The sequence below is a fragment of the Lipotes vexillifer genome, unplaced genomic scaffold, assembly GCF_000442215.2.
Source record: "Lipotes vexillifer unplaced genomic scaffold, Lipotes_vexillifer_v1.1 scaffold236, whole genome shotgun sequence".
In the NCBI taxonomy this organism is placed as follows: domain Eukaryota; kingdom Metazoa; phylum Chordata; class Mammalia; order Artiodactyla; family Lipotidae; genus Lipotes; species Lipotes vexillifer.
This window is the reverse complement of record NW_006773295.1, coordinates 1,242,480-1,251,932: the sequence shown is the minus strand read 5'-3', so window position 1 is coordinate 1,251,932 and position 9,453 is coordinate 1,242,480.

Sequence of the window (9,453 nt, the reverse complement as noted above, 5' to 3'; positions counted from 1 at the left end):
TTCCCTACAATAAAATGAGGGTTGCAAAACAGCTTCTATCCCATAGGGCTGCTGTAATGGGCAAGTCAGGTGTCTCTTGGGCACCTAATAAGCACTTGACAAATACTTTAATCCTCATTGCCATTGTGATATGGTCCCAGTTTACCTGTCCTCCTCACCACCCCACCTGCCGGGCACACACATGTGGTGGTACTACAGCCTGGCATTCACGGCCCAGGTCAACATTCACCAAGCCCTCCCAGCCTCTCCCTTGGTTAACCGGCCAGAGCCTGGTGAGCAAAGCTGGGCTACTGCTCCCATTTTACAGCTGAGGAAACTGACTCTCAGATGCCACACAGAGAGTGAATGGCCTTGACGAAGGCCTCTGGACTCCGAACCTTGGACTCCTCCCACACCACATAACCCAAGTGTGTACAGACACCACTATGCACATCCACACACATATACACGTGTACACACATGTGCGTGCGTGCACACACACACACATACACACACAGCCTGCTCTGTGGCCATCCCCTCCCCAAACACTGCCCTGTTCTCTGTGGTTGGGGATAGAGTTCACTCCCTGTTCTAATTTGCCCTGTAGGCTGTTATTACACATTCCAAACCCATGCCAGATTTAGAGGGAAGGAGGGGTACAGGGCAGGAGAGAGGCTGAGAGTCCTCCTTCATCACCTGTGTGTAAATATCGTGTATGTTTCTTCCTGTCTCTCCCCATGTGATCCAGCACATGCCGGCTTGCCTGCTGTGAGCCCTGGGGAATGCCTTTGCAGCAGGTGGCACCCAGATGGCACCAGGAGCGTGTCTGGGGCTCAGCGAAGGACATTTATGCAGAGCGTGGACATCTCCACACACTGTGTGACCGCTGTGTTCATTTAACGCAGCAGATTTCAAATGTTTTTGTTTTAAGCATCAAACAGCAGGACTGGAAACCATTCACCTATGTATTTACTCAACAAATGTTTATTGAGCACCTATTATGTGCCAGGTCTTGGGGACACAGACGCGAGCAAGACAAAGAACTCCTGCCCTGCTGGGCTGACCTGGTGGGAAAACAGAAGAAACCGCTAGACAAAGCAAGAAGCTGAGGCATGTCTGGTGGCAAGAGCTGGTTAGACCAGGAGGGCTCGGGAGTGGCCGAGGTCAGGGGTGCAGGGGTCCCGGGCAGGGTGAGGAGATACAGTGCTGAGCCAGGGTCCCCAAGCCTTCCTCTCTGCCTGGGTCAGACTCCAGGCTCTCCAGAAACATGGCTGAAGGTCATGCATTCTGCTCTGATGGCCCTGCGGACTCAGTCAGAGCAGCCAAACCCACAACCCCTCCCCACTAAGGAGGGGGCACCTGGTAGGAGCTAAGGGGGCATGGAAAGAACTTGCATTTTGATGTCAGACAGATCAGGGGGTTGGCTCCCAGACTCACCGCTCATCAGCTGGATGAGCTTGAGAGAGTTACTTAGCCTCTGCGAGGCTCGCTTGCCTCACCTTTCCTTGAGGAACTTAACTGGGTCATCGTGAGGATTATATGAATTGAGTCAAGCACCTGGCACAGAGTAAGCCCTCAGTAAACAGCAAACCGCAAGACTACGTGACTGGCAGGTGCCTTCTGAGAATCCCGGACTCAGCAGGGGTGGGGTGGGGTGGAAGTCTCCTGTTCCGTCCCCCTGTCCCCACGCAGAGGGTAGAAGGGACCCATCCTCACCGTTACCCCGTGGCTTTGCCTGATCTCATGGAAACCCTGGCACGTAATGTCAAATCCCATCCTCCTGATTACGTGACCAAGGAAAGCTGCTTAAATCTGGGGGCAAGTTTAGGCGTGCAGGGGCTGCTCTACCCCAGGGGGAGGAATTCCAGGGAGCTGGGATCAGTGCACTCCATCTGCTGAGTGCCACCTGCTTGCAGGGCAAACAGGAGTGGAAGCTCAGGGAATTCACAGTCTAGGAGGGAAGGCAGATGGCTTTCCCCCTCCAGGCCTTTGCCTGGGCTGCCGCCTCTGCCTCCACTAACCCTCTCTTTGAGTGTCATCTCAACCAGCACTTCCTCTGAAAAGCCCTCCGGCCCCCACCCCCAGTCTAAACTGGCTCCCTTGTGTTCACTCTTAGAGCAAATTGTGCCTCTCTTTATAGCGCTTCTCATGACTAGACTTTGACCTTTACTTATTTCATTCTTTGATTTATCTTCTCTCTTCTCCTCTAGTTTTGAGTTCCATGAAGGAGGGACTCTTTTGTGTCTGCTGTCTCCCCAGCATTCAGCATCGTGCCGAGGCATCAGTAAATTCTTACACTGCAAGGCAAGGTCCTCTGAAGTTCTGGAAGGAGGAAGGTGGGAGGAGGCAGCACTAAACCTGACTGGGCACAGGGAGTGGCTGCAAGGAGGAGGGCTTGACAAGTGGAATGGGATACAAGAGCAGAGGAGACAGCAAGGTCAAGGGTACGGAGCTGGGAAAGAGCAGGGGGCACTGAGGAACGGTGCAGCCTGAGGCATCAGAGAAGAAAGGCGGGAAGGAAGAAAAGATGGGTGAGTGGGTGGGCGGATGGGGAGGTGGGGAGGAAGATGAGGATGGATCCCAAGGTTTGCTGGTGCCGAGAGAGAAAACACCGGCTCTGTCCAACTCCCCACCCTCCAGGTGAGGAAACTGAGGCTCAGAGAGGTGGAGTCACTCTTACAGGGTTGCCCAGCTCCTTAGAGGCGGAAGCAGGTCTAGGATCCACGCAGCCCCAGGACCTATGCCTTCAGTGGATACTTTACAAGGACCAGGAGACTCGAGAAGAAAAGGGTGGAAGATGGGGGTGGAAGAAGGGTGGCTCAGGGTGAGTGGTGGGAACCAGGGGCCCCAGAGGCAAACTGCCCTCTCACCAGTTGTGTGACCCTGGGCAAGTCACAGGCCTTTCTGTGCCTCTGTTTTCTCACCTGTAAATGGTGATGATCATAGCACCTATCTCCGGATTGTTGAGAGGGTTAAATAAGATAGCACCCAGCAGAGAGCACACACCCAGTAAACGATGGCTGTTGTCAGCATCATCGGTATCATTACATCATCATTATTAGAAGATGAACAGACAGACCGAGGACCAAGGAAGGTATGATAGCCAGGGAGGGCGGAGTGGCTGGGCCCAGAGCCTGGGACTCTGGCAGCCACCTCAGAGCAGCTGCCACTGGGAGCTCAGCCCCTTGGCCAGGCAAAACCCACTGCCTGCCAAGCTGCCCGAGGCTCCCTGGGCCCTGGCGGGCGGCAGCAACAGGGGGCATCACGCCATGCCGGGCACCTTCCCCAGACAGCCCGTATTTACCTAGCAGGTCTCGGCCCAGCCCGCTTCCTGTTTGCTGCACAGTGGCTGCCTGACCAGGGCTGACAGAGCCCCAGTGTCCTGTCGGGTCCCCCCACCCAGGAGGGTGCCCAGGCGGGGCAGGGCTGGGGTGAGTCACTGGGCTCCACAGAGGGCAAGGCCAATGTGACCACAGCAGTTACCTGGTCATTCTGCAAGTCCTTGGCCAGAGGGATTCCAACATTGCACACAAATACCCCTCTGAGCTCTCACGGGCACGCATTTGCTTCCAAGGTCCCCGGCCCCAGGGTGGGAGCCACCAGGAGGCAGTGTGCCTCAATGGTTTAAGAGCACACGCTGAACAACACAGAAGGCCACATGTGATAGGATCCCATTTACGTGAAATGTCCAGAATAGGCACATCCATAGAAACAGGAAGCAGATTAGTGGTTGCCAGGGGCTGGCGGGAGGGGGCGGAGACAGTGACTGCTAGTGGGTTCGGGGTTCATTTTGGGGGTGATGAAAAGGCACGGAAACTAGACAGTGGTGATGTGTGTATAACTCTGAACACTACAAAGCCACTAAATTGTACACACTGAAAGGGTGAGATGCATGTGAATTACATCTCAATAACACTTCCCAGCTTGGTGACCTCAGACAAGTCACTTCCCCTCCCGGAGCTTCAGTTTCCTCGGTGCAACAAGGGAACGTCGTGAGGTTAGACACTCATTGAGGGTCCAGCACAGGGGCTGGCACACAGCAGGGGCTCAAGGACATGAAGTCCCTGTCCCAGGAGGCTCCGGGTCCTTCCTCCCTCGCCTCGGCCCCACCCATCAGAGCACAGCCCTGGATTCCACCCCCTAACTCAGCCCTGCTCAGAGTGCGATGCTACTCATATTCAGCTAGGAAGACGGAGGCCCCTTCTCCCTAGCCCAGCCCCTCTCCTGGAGGACAGTCACAGCCACAGAGAGCCCCCCCAGAGAGGATTCTGTGGCCTCATAAACTACCCAACCTATGTCCTCTTCCCCACCTGCCACTTCCTGGCAGGGCGACTGGGAGCAAGTCGTCTCTCTCTGGGCCTCAGTTTCCTCATCTGTACAATGGAGGAAACAATTACTGCCACGTGGGAGGGGTGAACCCATATTTGCTTTATAGTTATTGGTTGGACTCTACATTCACGCTTTGAATTAAAAAATAAAATGATAGCTCTTACACCAAAAGGCTGTTGTGAGGATTGAATGATAATGGAAGATAACTGATTGAGTTGATAATTCAAGAGTTTAAGACAGCGCCTGGTGCATAGTAAATGTTAACAAAAGGCAGCTGCCTTTTCATTGTTAATATTCCCTCAATTTACAGCTGGGGAGACGTGACCCAGGACTTGTGACTCTACACGAAGACCTGGCCTTCTGAAAGGGTTTTCTCCCCTCCTCGTTTCCATCTCTCTTCCATCACGGCCCCATTTCCTAGCTGGGAGACTGAGGCCCAGAGGAGACAGGATACCCACCCCTCCACCTCATACCCACGTGCAAAAGTCTCGAGGTGACCAAGTCAGAGAAAAGAGCAGACACCCGTGGAATGAATGGGTCGGGCAGGAGCCGGGAAGGGAGCCCCAGGCAGCAGAAATCCAGTTTGAGATCCTCTCTCTACCCCAGCCGGCCTCACCACCAGCCTATGCCAACAGTAGGCTGCGTCTCTGGCTAACTGCTTGGAATTATGGCTGAGAGTAAGGCCTGAAATCCCACATTAGCAGTGCCTATCCTCCCATTGGTACATGTCACACAGCATCTTCTATCTCTTTTAATCCAAAAAATAACTCTAGAAGTTAGATATCACCGTCTCCATTGCCAGATGAATAAACCACGTCTGGGGAGAATGGAGGGGAGGGGCTGACATTTATCCAACACCCATCATGTGTTGAGCACTCTCGCATTTACTTCTCATCCCCATTTCACAGATGAGCAAACTGAGGCTCGGTGAGACCAAGAGACCCAGCCAAGGTCACAACTCAACAGGAAGGGAATGTGGCTAGGATTCCAACCACCTGCTTTTAAGCCCATTTGAGTTCATCCCTTCAGGGTCTAAGAAGCCCTCTCCCTGGGGTCATCCTTCTAAATGCCATGCCCCTTGGAAGTCACGGGGCAAGCCGGCACGGCACAAAAAGACTTGGAGTTTCAAGATTGTGGCTTTGCCACTTAGTAGCTGTGTGACCCCAGGCAGATTATGTCAGCTCTCTGAGCCTCAGTTTCCTCATTTCTAAAAGCGAACTAATCACAGCACCTACTGCTGGGTTGCATGGTCATTGTGGGTGTCAGAGCCTCATAAAGTGCAGCCCCCGATGATGGGAACGCGGACACAAGCTCTAGAAGGGCAGGGACCTCTTCTGTTCCAGTCACCACTGAGTCCCCAGTGCCTAGGACAGGGCCTGGCGCATAGTATCTATCCAAGATATACTTGCTGAATGAATGAACAAACGAATGAATGAACGCATATATATAAGTGAAAGGAATCACAAACAGCTAAGTCATTCTCCACAGGGCAGACAGATCTCCACAGCTGAACCTCTACCCAGCTAGCTAACTTCCTCCCTCCCATCCTTTAACATAATTTATTAAGCACCTACTGCGTGCTGGGCTCTCTGACCTATGAGGTTCAATGTCCCCCCATGAGGGTGGCAGCTATCATGAGTCCATTTTGCAGATGAGGAAACTGAGGCTCAGAGAGGCCAGGACACTTGCCCAAACCCAAGTCTGAATCTGAGCAGGCAGGTTCTCCTGATGCCCCCACTTTGCTGATTCATCTGTTCAATCACTCATTCCTTCCTTCCTTCACCATTCACTCTGTCCACAGATATTCCTCAGGCCCTCCTCTCTGCCAAGGGACACAGGGACAGGAGTGAACTGGGCAAACCGGTCCCTGTCTGAGGTCAGTTGGCCCCTTGCCCACCGGGGTCCCCCTGAGCCTGTGGAGCCCATCGGGGACACACGTTGGAAGTAGCCCCCCCCCCCCATATATACCCTTGACGAGCTGTCCCAGAAGGTGGTCAGCCCTCCAGGTCAGCTGGGTGGAAGCCAGGCCACTCCACCCTCAGGGAAAAACAGGCGTCCAGTGAGACTGAGGACCCTTTGTGCGGCGGCAGGCAAGGGCGGGGGCAGGAGGGGCGGCCGTTACTCACCACCCGAAGAAAAATAAGCATGTTCCTGTTTGGTCAATGGCCCTCCTGTCTGCCCTGCCACACCACCACCTCCTTCCGTAGCCTTTCCCACCCTCTGACCTCACCTGGAGCAGACCTGTGAGGGCCTCCTATGCCCCTGGCGTGCTGCCTGTGACCATCCCTCACAACTGAGGAAACATGCTCAGAGACATGGGGTGACTTGCTTGAGGTCACACAGCCTGCAGTGGGCAGGGCTCGGAGCAGAAAGGGGAAGCCGATGACCAGGAAGGGGCTCAGAGGTGGGAAGGAAGTCAGAGTTACAGTGAAAGTGAGGGCCTGGCCTCCCTTACTCATTCATGCTCGGCCAGGGTGACAGCTCAGGGGGATCCAAGGGCACCCAAGGCAGGGGGAGTCCAGGCCGGGGCAGGAGTGGCAGCCAGAATAACCCAAATCTCCGCAACTGGCAGAGCTCTGACCTTCAGCAAACCCCAGGTGGCAGCCCCAAGAATCACCGCAGCAAGTGGCCAAGCTGGCATGTGAACAGAGGTGGGTCAGACTCCAAGAGGGGTGAGTCCAGTGGCCTTCCAGGAAGGAAGCTGAGCCACCCACTGGGTTTTCAGGGACCCAAGGTGTCCAGAGTCACTGGGATCTGGCCTTCAGGTCCAGCTCTTCCATAAGCCAGCGGGGCATCCCTAGGCAAATTACTTCTCTCTCTGAGCCTCTCTGAGCAAATTACTTCTTTCCTCTGCTGTAAAATGGGACTCAGTATTCCTGCCCTGCCCACCGCCAGTGGGGGTGATGCCGTGACACCATCAAGGTGACTGTCAGGCAATAGACACTGGTTACACATTGAACAGTCCATGTTGCTCTGCAGACTGTCCACAACCACCCCACGAAGCAGGCACTAACATTATCCCATTTTACAGATGAGGAAACTGAGGCCCAAGAACTAAGGGAACTTACTGAGAGCTGGGATCTGAACCAGGTAGCCAGGCTCTGGCCCTGTTTTTAAGCATTACATTAGAAAAGCAGGAAACTCTGACGGTCCTGGCGCTCAGTCAATGCCCGTAAATATTTTGTAGCTGAAAAGGCAGCACCCCTTGCCCAAATGCAAGTCTAGCTCTGCCCCTGCTACCTTCCACCTGCTTTCCTGGCACAGAGGGGTTCTCAGAGAGATGAGCTGGAGGAAAATGCACCCTGGCACAGGCCGGGGGACAGGATGAGGAAGAAGATAATGCTCAGACCCCCATCTGTGTGCCCTGGACTGTCCTCGCAAAGAGGGGGTTGACAGCCTCATTTGACAGATGAGGAAACTGAGGCTCAGAAAGATGAGGTGACTTGCCCGAGCTCCCCTGGTGAGAAGGCAGCAGCCCTCGGATTTAAACCCAGGCCTGTCTGAACAATTCAGGTTCTTATCTCTAAACTGCAGACTATCTTCCCATGACCCCAGATCCAGACAAATGGGGACAGGCCACTTTGGAAGTTAAGGGCATGGGTTTTATTTTTTTATTTTTTTTATTTTTTTTTTTATTTTTTTCTTGCGTTATGCGGGCCTCTCACTGTTGTGGCCTCTCCCATTTGCGGAGCACAGGCTCCGGACGCGCAGGCTCAGCAGCCATGGCTCACGGGCCCAGCCGCTCCGCGGCATGTGGGATCTTCCCGAAACGGGGCACGAACCCGCGTCTCCTGCATCGGCAGGCGGACTCTCAAGCACTGCGCCACCAGGGAAGCCCAGGGCATGGGTTTTAGAATCAGATAAATGGAGTTCAGATCCCAGCTCCGGCCCTTCCCAGCTGGGCAAGCAACTTCACCACCTTGACCTCAGTTGCTCCCTCTCAAAAATGGGCATAATCCCAGCTTTGCATCCAAATGTACTGAGTGCTGGGCTCAGTGCCTGGCACACGGTAAGTGCTCAATAAATGTTCGCAACCATCGTAATGACCACTAATGCGGCCCACGCTTGGCTAAAGCCAGAAAGAACCTTGCACCCAGAGTTCAGAGCGGCAGCTGCGGGGCCCAGGACCACAAGTATCTCAAGAGATCTGAATTAATCTTTAACAGGTGAAATCCGCCCCAACTTGGTGACACAGCATTCCAGAGGGCTTGCTAGCATGAAATGTTCCCTTGGCTCCCCAGATCGTGTGTGTGACAAGAAGAGGAGCTAGTCCCCGGGTCCCTATGAATTGGGGAGGGGCCTGGAGTGTCTTTCCTGGAGTCAAATGGGAGAAACTGAGGCAGACAGCAGGCCGCAGGCCTGGGAGGGGTAGAGCCACCTGCTCCATGTGGCCCCCTCCCTCCTGGGAACACACGAAGGACCTCAAAGGACTCTGGCCCTCTCAAAACGATGTTTTCAGTCACTCAACCGTGCAACAGTGATTTATTGAGCACCGCGTGCCAGGTGCAGTGAGGCCAAGGCTTGCGTGGTTCTCTCCCTCCTACACCTTCCAGCCGCCCCTGCCAGTCCCTACCTGGGGCCTCACACCTCTGGCCTGGATGACTTCCCCTGCCTGGGGACCGGCCTCCCCGCCTGGTCCCCACTCTGCGGACCTTTCAAGACCACACATCCGGCCTGTCCCTCCCAGCCTGGACCCCTGTAGGGTTTCTGGGTCTGACCCAGTCCCTGCCTGTCTGATCCCCTGTCCTTCCTGTTCATGTCACACACTCCAGACAAACAGGATGATGTCTCAGCTCTCCAAACCCTAGTTTTACCACCTGGTGACAGGTAGAAGTCAGGTCTTTACCTAAAAACCCTTTTGCCCAATATCTGCATTTATTCCTCCAGGTGAGGCTCAAGTACCACCTTGATCAAGCCGTCCCGGGTACTGGATCGTCACAGTGCCACCCCCAGAGCGCTCTCCTGGCCCTCATTCACGGGCAGCACACCATTCAGGGCATCCAGCACAGTGCTCCCTTGCTGGGCGCCCTCAGGTCTGGTGTGGGGGCTCCTGCTGGAAGCCACAGCTGGCATGAGGCGCAACCCCAGGTTCAGGGAGGCAGCCGTGGGAGAGGGGCAGCCCTTCCTCCCATCTCACCGGCTCTC